Here is a 17,222-nt window from a genome sequence, read left to right as displayed (position 1 = left end):
ACGAGAACCACAGGCAAATCGACATGTAAGTGGAAATAATCCGAATTCATCAAATGCATGTTCGTACAAACACCTCTTTCAAGAGAATTATAATTTTTTCGGTTTCAAGTTCGCAAAATAACGATGTCCTTAAAGATATCGAATGGCATCTGCGATTCAAGAGAGCGTGACTTCAAAAGTGAAACAAGCACTCGTAAAATATATAGATGGTGTACTGACTGCCTGGGGAAGCAACGTTGATTTAAGTCAGGTCTGAATTCAACCCGATGTCAAAGCACAGATTGATGTCGTTGTTCAAGAGCTGCTACAGGCTGAATGTTAACGGTATTCAAATCATTGTTTGGGCAAAGGGTAAAGCGAAATGTAAACAGTTATGTCCCCGTGTTTGGCGACGTCCTCTGACCGTGACGAGACTCTGGATATTGTAAAGAGCCAAGCGCCGCCGCCGTGTTCGGTTCACATTTTTCACGTCTGCTGATGCGTTATGTGCGCAGTGGGTAGTGTGAAGAAACAAACACCGACTGTCTCATTTACATTCGTACAGAATCCAGAATCACCCACACGATTGTATAGCCACACACTCAATGGGCAATGATGTCAGAATCTCCACAACGTCTCACTTCTTTGAGCGTCGTTTTAGAAGATGGGAAGTACAATACAAACCTCAAGCATAGCAACTTCTTTACTCCGCGAGTGCGACGTTTTGATACAGGACCTTGTGCTGGAACGTAACAGTGAGTGAGTTTAATTTTACGCCGCACTCAGCAATATTCCAGCTTAATGGCGATATCTGTACATAATGGGAGTAGGAGTGTAACACGCACGCACGCACACACACACACGCACACACGCGCACACACATACACGCACTCACGCACACTTATCAATGTAATTAACATAACTGTTTGGCAGTAAGCTTATAAAGTAACTAAATACAGAATTAAATAAAGTTTGTCCATATTACACTCTCCAGCGTCGCCTTATCAGAGTGAGTGAGTTTAGTTTTACGCCGCAATATTCAAGCCAAATGGCTACGGTCTCTAACCAGGCAAACCAGTCTGAACCAGACAATCCAGTGATCAACAGCAAAAGCATCGATCTGCGCAATTGGGAACCGATGACATGAGTCAACCATGTTAGTCGCCTCTTACGACAAGTATAGTCGCCTTTTGATGAAGACCTATGTTATCTTCACGGGTACGTTTGATCAGAGAGGGAATTTGTAAAAGTGCATGCGAAATTAGTGACTAATCAAATACTGTGACGATCAGAGTTAGATGAGGCAAATCAGTAGTTGATGTTTCAGTGTGTATGTATGGGACCGGTTGTAACACGTGGTTGTATGCACATATTGTCACATGTGAATGTATGGAACATATTGTCACACGTGAATGTATGGAACATATTATCACACGTGAATGTATGGAACATATTGTCACATGTGAATGTATGGAACATATTGTCACACGTGAATGTATGGAACATATTGTCACACGTGAATGTATGGAACATATTGTCACACGTGAATGTACGGAGCATACTGGAATATATGAATATATGATGACAGGTAAATCGATATAAATATTAAAACAACTATCACACTTCCATCTTTGAAACAGAATGAAAAAAATATAGATTTCGAGTGCAGGAGTACTTAAATCAGGTCTATCGTCGTACTGTGCTCCTGGTTCAGGTGTTGTTACTTCAGTCATTCAATAACAACCAGCCTTCTGTTACCGACGATATGTAGCGATGGAATAGGGTTTCGGCACGACAAGCCTAAAGACTCCAAATGCTCCCGAATCTAACCATCACCGACCACTCAACTGAGGACGTTGCAACAGTCGATGAACTAATCGAGAACATTTAAAATATTTTCGCTCTGGCAGACAAAGATGTTGCGCTGTATGAAAGTATGGACAATTTTATGGGTGAAACTCCATGACGCTGAACACTGGTTCTTACAATTTCATGCCCGCCATCTCCAGCATTCCTCAGTGATCACTGGATCGACGAGTTACCGATGCTACTCGCGTTTAATGTGACAAGCTGAAGATGGAGGTTGTAGAATTAAAAGCGCGTTGATCAAATTCTTGTCAGATATCAATCAGGCTGTCATCAAACGACTTTTCTCTTTCACAAACATTTGCTTTCACTTGCAACTGTGCCATCAGATTTGTTGTTCTACTGGGTCGAGAGTGAAGAATTTGAAAATGATGTGTTTTTTCACGCTTGGCATAAACATCCGATATTTCATAAATTGAGAATCCATGTAAGACCTTGTAGAGGCCACGGGGCACTACACTCTCCGCGAGAAACCCTATCTAACGGGGAGCTAGGATGAAGAATGCTCTTATTGAATATGTTGGTATTTTGTTCGCGGTTTGCATGACATCGAGTTTGAATAATAAAAACATTCATCAACAAATGCGATTAGACATAGGAGTGAAAATGTCATCATTTTCAAATCTCCAAGGAGCAAAGGGCACATAACTCTTTCTGGTACAAATTGCGAATTTTGACTCAGTTCAACAGGGCAGAACTGACGTCGTTGGCGAAATTAGAGGTTGGAGAAGGAAATGATGGCTCACACTAACGAAGTTGCTGGTGTCAAGGATTATATTTATTTTGAATAAAACAACTTAATGTCATCTGTCAGCCTCCGTGATTGACTGGGGGGTCTCGAGAAATGAAGAATCTCAAATTCTTTTTATTAAGGATCCATGATTTTACAAAGGTGATATTCAAGCGATTAACTATTGATCTTGTGTCGGAAATTATTCGTTTTAGTTTATAATTATCAATGGAATTTGAATTACGATGCATACAGGTGAGACGAGGGCATCGTGTTGAAGAATCCTGGCTCACTGGTATCTTTACAGGATGTATTTCTGGCATTGAGTAAACATTGTTTTTCTCTCCATGTATTTTGTCGTAATGCTGTCATACTGGAAGAGTAATTTCTGTAACTATTTTGCCATTTCCAGGTTCAAGATATGAGTTAATGATAGGTATATATTGATATGTGCCTTAATGTACGCGCTTAAATAGTAAGGGGGCGATGGGGGTACTCCATAGATGACAAATGCAAGGACAGTTCCCAAACTGAGTACAATTCTGTTAGCCAATGATGTTGTGTCCAAGCCTTGATACTGTTGGGATGTTGATAAAACATGCGTGTGACAATGTCGCGAATCCTGTACACAGCACAAATAACTTCGTTTCCGGACATCGGAAACCTAAGTGAAACAAAATGGAAACTTAAGTTTCAGTCAGGCCTCCGGATCGTTTCTTTGCATTTCATTCAAGTTTCCGGAAAATGGCAACTCACATCTCACAGAGGTTCATCAAACATTCCTGACACATTATGTTTCGTTTTTATCAACACGATAAACATGTTACTAAGCTGTTTTGAGGAGTGAGTATTAATCTGAAAAACATTAATATAATGATGGCCATGCTGTTAGTACTATTTATACGACAGGAAACTTCTCTGATGAATGCTAGATGTACGTCCACCCATACAAGAAGACCAATTTGTTGTGGGGGAAAGCCACTGTGTAAATGTACGCTGTATCACAGACAACGATGTTGTTGCAAGCCCAGTGCTAGGAATCACACTTCAATGTATGTGATTACTTGTGTAAAGCACTGATATGTTCTATTGCCCGTCTAGACTTCGTATCAGAACCTTGAATTGGATTCCTCGAAACAAAGAGGAAGCCAATGTGAAGCCTTCACATTTCCATGACAATGCTAGCCTTTACAATCACCTCTCAGTGATTCGAATTTCTGATTTCTGGCCGTCTTAATTTGATAGCGGGACTTGTCTCGATTCTCCGACTCGTCGAGATATTACCAATCTAAGCGGCAAGTAGGTTATCGCCAATGCGGCCTTGATGATGTTCCAGAGCTTGACGTACGTCGTCTACGGTGCTTTGTCTGAGACTGTGGAACCATCGCATTGACGTTCTTGAACCTAGTATGTGGTTCAAGTATAATCGCTTCAGTGTAACATGTTTTCCTATATCTTGGAATCAAATTGGTGTGAATTTGCAATCCAAATTATTCTTGAATTGTATTGGGAGGCATTTGGTATTTTCAGCAGCTCCGGCTTTGTAACGGTATTATTTGATAAGACAGAGAATTAAATGGAATGGATTTTTTTGTTTAGGTAAAGTGTTGTATGTTTGTCATGTCTTGGGTGGCGGGGTTTGGTAATAAGTGTTCTTTCAAGAATGCTTATTTCAATTACTGGGGTACTGTCAGGGGGCTGAACGTCGTAGCAGTGGCCAAATTCGTGTGGACCTTGGGCTGCCTTTCGAAATGTACATAACAGCCATATCCCCAATTCTACTGAAAGTGGTTTTTATTACATTCAGTCTATATCCCCGTAGATTTGGTTGTAAGGCTACCTGGGTCATCGCCTGGCAGAGTTGTATAACTTTCTATATCCCCGGTTTCGTTGGGGTCATCCTGGCCTGGCAGAGTTGTGTATCTGTCTATATCCTCATAGATTTGGTTGTAAGGCATCACCTGGATCATCACCTGGCAGTGTTGTGTAACTGTCTTTATTACTCGCCCGTTGAAGATACTGCAGTGTAATATTTTTACGGCAATATTGCACTAGTGTAATACTGCTTGACGTATGACGTCAAAATGGCTCAAAGTTGTGACAATGCTAATGCCGATGTCGCAATTGTACTAGCCCTTGCTTGACTCGCGGAAAGCTGACAGTGATCACACTGTAGGGAATTTCGCGGCAGTTTCTGTCAATTTATGTTGGCGAGTAATAAACAGAACACTAAACTCGCTTCCGTGAAATATCATTTTTATTAAATTCGTTAAAGATTTAGTATCAAACTCGCTTTCGCTCGTTTGATACCAAATCATTAACTCGTTTAATAAAAATGGTATTACACGGAAGGCCGTTTAGTATCCTCTATGTATCCCCATAGATTTGGTTGTAAGGCCACCACCTGGATCATCGCCTACAGAGTTGTGTAAATTCTGTATCCATATAGATTTGGTTGTGAGGCTATTAACTACTTTCAGTTTGTTGACGTTTGTTCTAGCTACATGTGTAAATACTCCAGTCTTGACTAAATATCCACTGATCAACAGATTGAGCATCGGCCTACACAAATGGGACGATAGACGCGATTTGTTGCCATTCCTGTATGGGACATTGTTGAAGGTGTTGAGTATTGAGAGTTGGCGCTGGTAGTCATCTGATTTGTGGACCCGTGTAATCCCACAGGTGCGCTATCGGATTCATGTCTGGGGAACATGCTGGCCTCAGCAAAGCAACGCTATTATGCAGAAAGTCGTTTGTCAGTCTTGCTGTATGAGGCCTTTGCGTCTTGGTTTTGACAGACAACGCCATGTGGTTGATATTGGATAAATGGCAGCACAACTGGTCGCAAACTTCATCCTGTATCTTCGAGCATTCAGGTTGCCATAAATACTCGCTGGAAATGTTCCCCCACATCATCACGCTACCGGCTATCAACGGTCGAACTTGCTGAATGCAATTCGACGCTAAGTGTTGTTCACGTACTCACCTACAGACATGAGTCCGGCTGTCATTATTGCACAAGCAAAACCCACTCTCGTCGGGAACATCACAGGTCGCCAATGAAGCACCTGTCAACGTCGAACTCGCCTGGCCCATGTCAGTCGACGACGTCGGTTTTGAATAGTCAGATGCAGTCCGTAGTAGGGTCGACGTGCTCGAATACCATGCTGTCTTAGTCGTCGGGACACTGTTTTATACCGTCAATATACACTTTATCACTTGCTCGATAACGATGTTTTAGTACCTACACCAAAACGTCGCACTCATTGCAATAAAGAAGTTGACTATCCATAGAACTGGGTTTACCTTCGAAGAAATTTCGTATTACATTAGGAAATGTCGTTTTGGATATTTTGCGACGTTCATTCGTTGTTGAATCGCATGTATTGAATGGCATCACAATGTTTTTATGTCCTCAATTCGTACATGATGGGCTTGAAACTTACTGATTCACGTCGCTGAGATAATGAAACAGGTCTTGAAAGAACGACAAATATTTGTGAATGCGTGTTCTAGGAAGGTCATCGATCGGACTGACCTAATGTAAATGCACTTGAACAGTTACCCCGGTTAATTGTTTTTAGGTTTGATTGTCCTTAGATACAAATGTTTTGTCCCAAAGGATTAACAGTATTGGCACTGAATGAACCTTCAAAGAATACCTCTGGATAGTGTTATTTTTATAATATAATTTGAATTCAAACCTTTAAAAACTAAATGGCAAAATACAGATTGCTGATGGATGTTTTTGAAAATCGATAAATTTACCTTTACTGGCATTTCAAACATGGTAGGGATCACTCGGTTGTATATCAATTTCTTACTTCAGTCGTCGTAGAACCAACTTATTTAGAGGCTTAGTTATCCACCTAGCTACAGATACCTTTGTACAAACTGTTGCCGGAATAAGTGATGATTGGATAGAAATAATCAGATTTTAGAACAGCTCTTCCAATTTTCAATTACATTAAAAAAACACAGTCTTCTAATGTTTGCCCCCAAACCGCGGTTTAAACTCGCTGACATTCCGAACTGAAATGTTTTCAGTGTGTTATTTAGATTTAAGTAATTAACAGATGCACACAGGCTGCAGATGCCAATCACATAAGCAGTAGATATAGACACGTGACAGATAAACTAGATGAACATATGTGACAGATAAACACTCGATGGAGACAAGTAACAGATAAACAGTAGATGTAAACACGAGACAGATTAACAGTGGCTGAAGACAAGTGAAAGATAAACCCGACACGAGACAGATAAACAGTAGATATAGACACGAGAACATAAACAGTACCTAGGTGGAGACGTGTGATGAAGGCACGTGACAGATAACTGGCTGGACATAAGTGACAGATAAACAGTAGATATAGACACGTGACAGATAATCAGTAGTTATGGACACGTGACAGATAAAGACAAATAGTAGTAGTGGAAACTACAAATAGACATTTTCTCACAGACGGATACGGAAAAAACTGTGGACAAGAGGTAAATGAACTATGCCTTCAGATAATTTACACAAAACAAGTTTCTGCAGACATTAAGTGCAGACATTTATGAAAAGACACATAGCCCTTCAGAAAGTATAGAAACTTTCCATGAAACATCAATGGTTTTAATAGTCGTGCCCAAGGCTCGTTATCGACAGTGGAGAAATATTCCGTGCTGTTTCACTGGCCGATAATCGGTGTTCTGTGGATAAATTTGTGTTTATATTGGTGGTAATGTCAGAAACAAATCTATATAATCCATTTACTTCGGGCCAAAATTAGCTGTTTCACTTTGGGTAGCAATACTTCATAACTAATCTACGCGATATGATAAATCCTGAAACCCTAGTAACCGTGACATTTCAGGTCACACCGCTCCGTTAGTCACACGTGACAAAACATATTCCATTCGTTTCCTTTGTTCCTGTTCAATGGTTGAGAGCTTAAACGTTTTCGTTAACGATGAGTCACTGGCTGCAAAGCTCAAATAAGAACGTTAAACCTTAAATGAAGGATTTCAGCCACCCGAAGCTAAATGGAGTTTTTAGTGTTTTAGGGTATTGCGGTAAAAATACCCAGTTGAACATTCACAAGGAACAGCGTGTGAGTGGTCATTCCTACACCAACCACGTCTTTAAGTCCTGCCCTCGGATCTACTGGTTACTTCTGTCCTCAGAGATACGGAAAGAGACTTGTTCAAACCCTTAATCTCCAGAAATGTTTGGCAAAGGCTTTTAAGTAGAGAGATAAACATCGGTGAATAAGAAGTTTATGTGCGGATCGGGTCATGTTTATTTCCGAAATCTGACAGATATGATTTTCTACGATTTTCATTATAAGAAAAAAGTGGAAACGAATATGTGTCCTCTATACTAGCGAATTGGGCATATTCTGAATCATATGTCTACAAAGATACTTGGTTTTTTCACAGACCCGCACCAAGTCACAGAGTATTGTTTCAAATAGAAGAACAGGCTATTTCAATGTTTTATAGACTTAAATTCCAAATGTGTCGTAAGGCGAGTGAGAAACAACGAGTAAGTGACAGTTCTGTAAAAGAACAATTGGAAATATATTTTGTATACACCGCGATGAGGTAACTTGAAGATAATACAATATGTCGTAAAACTCAAAAACAAGGCTCTTAGGTTTTAGTTTGAGATGGAACATTTTGTTCAGTGCATGTTGTTCGCATCTCTGAAAGACGACTCCAAGGTTGTGGGGGAGATAAGGAACTTCTTGGATTTATTTTGAGAACCGGATCCCACAAGTTGATGAACTCTTTTCATTGCCATGTTGTATCGTTATGGTTTTAGAGTCCGGGCAGCAACTCTACCTTCAGCAATTCAAAAGAAATATTTCTAAAGTTATCACTAAATTGGGCTTATTTTTAACTCAACAACCCATTGATAAAAACTACTCAGTGACAAGTCTAGGCGCCCCATGCCAAGACTCAAAATACCTCCAATGATTCTTCAAAGGGATTACTCCATAAGGTGCTTTAGTTTGCTCGCTGTTCTGACAAGATCTCGGCTTCCTTGTTAATACGGCATCCAGTGCCAGCTACAACGTGCGAAAAGACTCAAAATGTCGACGTTGTTTCTCGTCCTCAATTGCTATTCAAGATGATTGGGGGAGCAGTCTCTGAATACGAAGCTCCGATCTCTTTACAATCAGCGTCTAGACCAGCTTGTATGAAATAGTGCTTACAAGACGGACAGGCTGCTTGTAGTTACCGATGGAGATACACCACTAACAGGCGACAATTCGTCAATCTTCTGCTGCATCCGGGCCCTTGTTTGATGACGTTGTGACGGAGATATGTATAAGAAACCATCACGAAATTGGCCATCTGAGTTAGGTGAGATTGAATGAAACAATTATGGCAATCCATCATCGTTTTACCATCCATACATTCCCAATTTACCACCATCCATTGTCCGAGCTGGATCAAATTTGTCTCAAGATGGCGACGTAAGAATGATACCTTTAATAGGCTCACAAATGCATATTGTTGGGTAGAATTAGGACAATTATACACGACGGCGTGAACGTCAATCTACGTCTTCCACACCGACGACTGTTGCATCTTAAAAGCGATAACAGCAGATAGGGACCGTGTCAAACTCTGTTGCTAGAAATATAAAATTCACAATCTTCGTTTATGGAAAGACTCAGTAAATGTATACTGAAATTACTTCGAAATAATGCAATGAAGATCATTGTGTGGAATGTTAAATAGAGTGTTCTCCGGTAACGGGTAATAAATGACGTCAAAATTATTGATACGTCCCCTATGTCAGAAGGCTATGTTCTGAGCTGTCAAAAATCCTCCCCACCTCTCTATTACTAATCCCATAATTTGAATTTATCTGTTTTGAACGCATTGTAGGAAAACAGCATTAGTCTATGTTAGACCCACTCAGACCGCAACAACCAGAGAGTCCGGTCTCTGTAATCTTGTGTCAGACACCTTTCAGGAAAGGCTGGAGTACTCTAAGTATTGATACATCATGACAAAGTAGCTAAGTTCGTGTCCGCCATATTGTGTCAACAGTTGGGGAATCTGACAACGTCAGAAGCGTATGCGGATTTGTTGTCTACACGCTGTCTGGAAGCGGCAGACTCTGTGAGGAGCTCTACAACGCCTCTCCTGTTTGCTGAGGAGAAAGGAAGAAGGAAGGGGGGTGAGGGAGGGGTGGTGGTGAAAGTGTGTGTGTGGAGGGGTGATTCTCAGAGGCAATGAGTCTCCCAGGGTCATGACCTTCTACTAGTTTGACGCCACGAGCAGATGACCTTCCCGGATGGTAGACGCAGATGTTCAATTCCATTGATGAATACGTCGCTGTGAAGTATTATATTTCAGGATGGTGCTACGGGTTCTTTATATACATATCACGCCATCTGTTGGGAAATGGTTCCACGTACCTGTTTGGAAGACCGGAATAGGTCGGATCCTCGACACAAGGTGTTTTGTGTCAGGAAGGGTTGTGTTTTGTGTCAGAAAGGGCGGTGGTTTGTGTCAGAGCGGACGGCTTTGGGTCACAGAGGTGGCAGTTATGCTTTGCAAATACACAGACGCTTTGAAGGATGGTAATCCGTTTGTATTGTAGGGTTCCTTTCATGCTATGCTATTCCTGCATTGAACTTTCAGACACTGATGCTGAAAGAGTCTTGTTATAGGTCTATTTCTTGATGTACGAGGCATCTTAGATAGAACAGAGCACGCCTGATAGGGTTGTTTAATTGGAGAGAAATCTCAATATATTCAGGCAATATGGGTGTCTTTTAGTAAGACATACTAAACAAGTGCAATGTGCCAAACGAAAAGCAATAATTATCATTAATTTTTGTAAAAAAGTATTTTAACGGATTAACTAAATCGTTTTTTAAACAGTTTTTTTGTATAATTAACCATTAAGGTAGTATATATGATTGTGGGTAATAACCTTCTAGTGTCGTCACTATGCTTCTTTGATGGTAAAAATTCCACATGACGTCATCCATCCCGTCATGGAGAGAGAACATTATCCCAAAGACTCTCACCTCAAAGACTCTCAGTCATTGTCATCGTTTAAGACCCCACCCCAAACCTTCCTGTTCAGACTTGCCTTCTCTGTATAAGTTTTCCCATCTCCTCTTGGACAGGTGCGTTTAGCGTGTGTTCTGTGCATGCAAGTATCCAGCCCTTTACATGTGGACTAATATTATTATCAATCTCAACTTCGCTACATTATGTCATTTAAACGACGTCATCTAAACCACAGGCTGATTTTAGTGACGTTCTGAGTGGTTGGCAAATAAGGAGGGATTTGTTTTCTCACTCGATATGTATGTAAGTTGTATTCACCGAACAGCCATCTGGACGTCTCAGGTTCGGAATTAATATCTTCCAGTCATTTGGGAAAGATAACCCTGAATCCCTTTTTGTAGGTTATCTTCAATGACGTTACTTTTAACGTCATTGCCTCGTTATGGAGTCAAGCTGGCTACGTCTATTCATTATGCATTCTAATCACAAATCATCACAAATCCATATTCATGTTTTCGGCACACAAAATACCATGCCTGTCGAATGTTCGTCTATGTTTTCATCTTACACATCCCTTCTCTCTCATCTAACAATCCTTCCTCTAGACGCTAACCCTACCTACTTCCGATCCCATTATTGTCCTACCCGGACCACTGATTTTCTGGGTTTTCAAAGCAGTTATCAAAGCCTCGTTTGTGTCCAGTCTGCCAAATTAACGCTACGTCTGATGCTATTGTCCAGCAAATTATTCCAGTCACTGACCAGGTGAACGTATCCGGCCAGTTGTTGCCCCTTCCACGTGACAGGTCTCAGTGTTCGACTTGGTTCAACGACCGACGCGTGTCCATAAAATGCAGTCATTGGACATACGTATTCGTCACTGGGCATACTTTCCATAAACTTGCCTGTTAATCAGATGCAGCTAGAAAAAAATTAATGATTATTTTTTTAAAAATTCGTTTCGTCTTTTCAATAAATTGCACGTTTCATGAATGGTCTCTGTTGCAAGACATAATTTCCGTTATATTTGCCGTGCAGTATTTCAAGAATGACCACACTTTGATTGAGGCGTGCCATGGTTATGATCATTTTTAACACGGCGGTCAGTGGGGAAAGAATACACAATGATATCTATGTATATGTCGTACATGTAGGTACAGTGCGGAAAACACTTGAAGGAACATTACATGGAAATTATGTAGCTGTGATCAAGATGATTTCCCAACAATGTGGCAAATTTGTCAATCAAACAACGAAAAGTGAATTAGTGAAATTAATTACGGCTACATTAAAATTACGTGCAAGTCTATGAGAAGTTTGCCGACTGACGAATAGTTGTGTCCCATGACTGTATATCAGCTGCGTTTCTGCAGGGGTGGTGTGGTGGCCTGTAGCTCGTAGTTAGAGCGTTTGCTCGTCACGCCGAAGGCCCGGGTTAGATTCCTCACGTTGGTACAGTGCGTGAAGCCTATTTCTGGTGCCCCCCGTCGTAATATTGCTGGAATATTGCTAAAACCTATACTCACTCACTTTTCTGCGAAAACAACTACATGCTTTGATTACTGTGGAAATATTAGTTTCCTCTTGTAAATACCATTCAAACACGAAATCGACAATTCTCCAATACTTGGATTGTTTTGAGATTATTGCACACTAACCAAATTCCTGTACTTAACGTGTTGAAGTCAGCTGGGCTGCTTTTATCCATGTTGCATCCCGTATGTGAGCATACGGCGATCTGTGGAGGTGGCGTTGAGTGCATGATGTTTTATGCTGCTGTAGGTAATATTAAAGGTACATCACGATGACCGGTGATCACTCAGGACGATAAAACCCACGATTGTTACCAAAGGCAAGGATAATCCTACGGGGAGTGGGTGAGTTGAGTTTTACGCCGCATTCAGCAATATTCCAGCTATATGGCGGCGGTCTGTAAATAATCGAGTCTGGACCAAGCAATTCAGTGATCAACAGCATGAGCATCTACTCCGCAACTGGGAACCGGTGACATGTGTCAGTGAGATTGACCACCCGATACCGTTAGTCGCCTCTTACAACAAGCATGGGTTACTGAAAATCAGTTCTGTTCCGGACCTTCACGGATAATCGCCGCAGGGATCCGATAATATGCGATTAACTTAGTCAGCGACTTTGTCCATTCGATCACCTAAATCGCCTTTAATGGCAAATACAAGTTACTGGGGACCTACCTATTTTGATCCAGAAGCTGCAAGTTGTGTTTGTTTTGTTTCAAACATATTTATTCATGAGATAATGATTGGGTACAAGTTAGGACAGCTTAGGACACCCTCTTCGTAGTATTTACATATATAGTATGTACATTCTATTAAGCAGTATGGACAGACAAGAACAGGAAGATTGAAAACAGTGGAACAATAGCAATAATTAAACGAATGGTTTTGACAGGCAAATATGTGTTTGAGCATTTTAAATATATGTTAATTTATATGAGAGAAATTACATTACGTAGATTATTGTTATTTCTCCCATTAAAACCAAAAATAACATTTCTGATGTAAAGTCAATGTATCCTTCAGCCACCTTTCTCACCATTCAGCCAGCTCTTTCCACACTTTGCCTGAATGGGTACAATCGTATAATAAATATATAACACTCTCAGGCACCTTTTTACAAAACGAAAACACGGGTGAATCAGTTTAACCAATCCTATGCAAATGATAATTAGTTGGGTTTTCTTGTACTGAAACCATTTCGATTTAAAGCAGCAACATACTGTAATGATTTCCGTTTGTTATTGACATCGTGTTGATTAACATGTCATTTAAACCAGCACATGATGCACCTCGCCCTCATAGTATCGCGATTACGATGTGAAACATAGCCAGAATAGATTGAATTCCTGGATCAGACAACCAATGATTGATATCATGAGCAACTATCCAGCCAGTTAGGACCTAACATACGATCAGCCAGATCACTTGTAGCAACCTCCACATAGCTATTAAATTCGGCCTGAGGACAGGTGCTCTGATAAAAGCCATATGTGCATTTCAATGGCTTCATTTCTTTGCAGCTCCAACCTTCACCTTTCGAAGAATCCTCAAACTTTGCTATACATTTTGTCTAATGTCCCTCGAGGTTTCGTGATTCGATAAGAACTGCATAAGCTAACTACAACTGTTTCAATCATGTTGTGATTCTACATAGTAAACAAAACTGTCACTGACAATTTCTTTCCATCATCCATACATCTGAAAGATATAACCATTGAAGCTTCTTCCGAATGTTTCATCGGCGCTCTGCACTTTTCTCACAGGCGACTAACGGGATCGGGAGATCAGACGCCCTGTCTTGGCTGACACATAGCATCGTGTCCTCGTGAGGTCAGACGCCCTGTCTTGGCTGACACATAGCATCGTGTCCTAAATGTGTCTATCGATATCCAAAATGTCACTCCCAAGCCTACCTAATACACAGTGGTTACGGATCATACATGTGTAATAGTGATGTTTCATCATTTGAAACATCAACACACATCTATAACAAACCGTTTCCTCTTAGGAATACTATTCCCAAAATAAATTACGTCACTGACTTCATGCATAGAACTGTCAGTCGGACAGTACTCTAGAATAGGTGGAACAAAACAACATAACATTGTTGTTTTTATAAAAGATCGACACGAGACGATAACTTAGATGTAACCCAAACTGCACAGGCACCAATGTACCCTTGTGAGGCCGATGACTATCCTGGTGCTGCTGAGTAGTCTACAGCTACAGGTAATGATCTTAGCAGACGATATGAAAGTTCAACTAAGGGACGCCAAAACATGCTAATTTACCGGTCCTTCTATCAGCCTCATTATGTCATGGCCGCTTGGCTACATAGACGGGACCGTCTTTCATCTTTACCTTTGATTTCTGGCCGAATGGACTCGGTTATCAGTTCTGCTATTGGATCACATTACCCATTAATTGTCGAGCCAGACTATCCTCGTTTAGGTCACTCATTTGTCCGTCAAGTCTCTTGTTGTCGTAATGTAAAAAATACCCCTACTGAGAGGGCCCCGGCATTAAAGAAACCCAATGAAAAAGTGTTCAACATCAGGGTGAAGAAGGAGTACCGGAAGAGGGGCGCTAGCCACGGCATGCTGGTCTTGCAATGGCAGATCAAGAAATCCGAATCGAGGCCGGAGGGTATACTTGAAATATTAAGCCTTGTTAAGTAATCATGTCTGAGTGAGATGCATCTATCGTAACCTGATTATAATTATTAATACATTGCCTCGAGGTATCTGGTCGTTTTAAGGACCGTCCTTAATTGAATCTCTTTGATGAGAAGCGATCCGTGCGCTGTGCTACGAGATCCCTGCAAGTTAAGATGGCGACCAATGCTCCTTCAGTCTAGACACGTGGCTCATCAGATCACGTGATGAGAATAATTGTTTTGCGTCATTTCATTCGAAAGGATAAGATTTACATAACTTGGGGGAATTAATCACTTGTGTTTGACTCTGTAATGGTGTACTGAGAGATTGCCGTCTCGTCTTTCAAGAGTGGAAATTGAACTGATACGCTGTAAACCTATTTCTTTATCTGCGTCATACTGGGTTCACATTTTCTTTCTTTTCTGACTTAATGGTCTGCTCCGGTTCATGAACGTAAGTGGACACAAAGGAAACAGACTTTCTGAAGTCTTTGTAAGTTTTCTGGAGCTGGTAGGAATAATTTCCCGTGTCATATTCCCAACAACAGTTGTCAAGCTCTCTATTCTGTTAAAACTTCGGACCTGATTTGAAATGGCTTGCGCCTTTGGCATCTAGTATCTATATGATACTGATGGTGGTTCGTACATAGACATGAACTGTAAGAACACGACTGCTAAGATCAGATGACGTCTTAGCATCTGTTCTTTATTTGACAGTGAGAATTACTGATTAGGTGAGATCCCCAGCAAATATATATTTACAATTATCGTAATAGGACTACTAAAATCGGATTGGTTGTAACACGTGATAGTGATGAGATACCGACTGGCATGTCACAAAACACATAAAGTAAACAATTATTGTGTAATGTTCCTCTCAGATATGAATATGACCACGTGTGTCTTATTTATGCCGATCAGAATATTCAATATGCAACAATCCATGTCATTATATCGTGGTGAAGTGTACACGGACAAATATCTTTCTTTGTGCGTGAGTGGGTGAGTGAGTGAGAATGGTTTTACGCCTCTTTTATCAATATTCCAACAAAATCACGGCGGGGGACTCCAGAAATGGGCTTAACACATTGTACCCATCTGGAGAATCGAACCCGGGCCTTTGGTGTGACGAGCGAACGCTTTAACCAATAGGCTATCCCACATCACTTGTTCTCTGTGCAATCCTACCTTTGACAGTAACATTGAAATTAGTGAAAACGCTGAACTGATAGCGAGACCCATGGACAGGTTCCTCCCTAACATAGAATCAGTGCAATGGATGACTGCACAAGGCTGTCTCTGACGCTGCAGTTGGACCTAGGCAATTCTGTCGACAGAATCATGAGGCACTGCACAGACACGTCGGAAAGTCGGTATCCTAGTATAACCGTATTGACTGTATATTGACTATGACTGTATTTTTGTTCGCCCCCCCCCCCCTTCAAGATTCGATGTTTTAAGCTCTTGTTTAGTCTCCCTTGCGGGAATATGACAGAATATAACTGAAAGCTATCAAAACCATCGCCGCTCACTTGTTGTAAACAGATATAGCGCCACAATGTGAGAGCGGAGTTGGAATAGCTTTGATGTTCGATCGTGAGCGATCCCATCTATAGGGCCCGTTCGATGTTACAGTGACTCAGTGAGAGTGAATAGTATTTGCTACTTTTTTCGGACGATGTTATACTAGACCCCTCACCATGACCAACCTAATCGCGTCCACCCTCTCCACGCCTACCCTAATCGCGTCCATCATCACCACGTCTACCCTAATCGCGTCCACCCTCTCCACGCCTACCCTAAACGCGTCCACCCTCTCCACGCCTACCCTAATCGCGTCCACCCTCTCCACGTTTACCCTAATCGCGTCCACCCTCTCCACGCCTACCCTAATCGCGTCCACCCTCTCCACGCCTACCCTAATCGCGTCCACCCTCTCCACGCCTACCCTAATCGCGTCCACCCTCTCCACGTTTACCCTAATCGCGTCCACCCTCTCCACGCCTACCCTAATCGCGTCCACCCTCTCCACGCCTACCCTAATCGCGTCCACCCTCTCCACGCCTACCCTAATCGCGTCCACCCTCTCCACGCCTAACCTAATCGCGTCCACCCTCTCCACGTTTACCCTAATCGCGTCCACCCTCTCCACGCCTACCCTAATCGCGTCCACCCTCTCCACGCCTACCCTAATCGCGTCCACCCTCTCCACGCCTACCCTAATCGCGTCCACCCTCTCCACGCCTAACCTAATCGCGTCCACCCTCTCCACGCCTACCCTAATCGCGTCCACCTGTATCACCCTCGCCACGTGCACCCTATTCACGTCCACCAACATCACCCTCGCCACGTGCACCCTACTCACGTCCATCATCGCCACGTCCACCAAGACGAGTGAATGACCGACGGGGACAGAGGGAGATGG

The sequence above is a fragment of the Haliotis asinina genome, chromosome 1 (assembly GCF_037392515.1).
Source record: "Haliotis asinina isolate JCU_RB_2024 chromosome 1, JCU_Hal_asi_v2, whole genome shotgun sequence".
Lineage (NCBI taxonomy): Eukaryota > Metazoa > Mollusca > Gastropoda > Lepetellida > Haliotidae > Haliotis > Haliotis asinina.
This window is presented reverse-complemented; position numbering follows the sequence as displayed.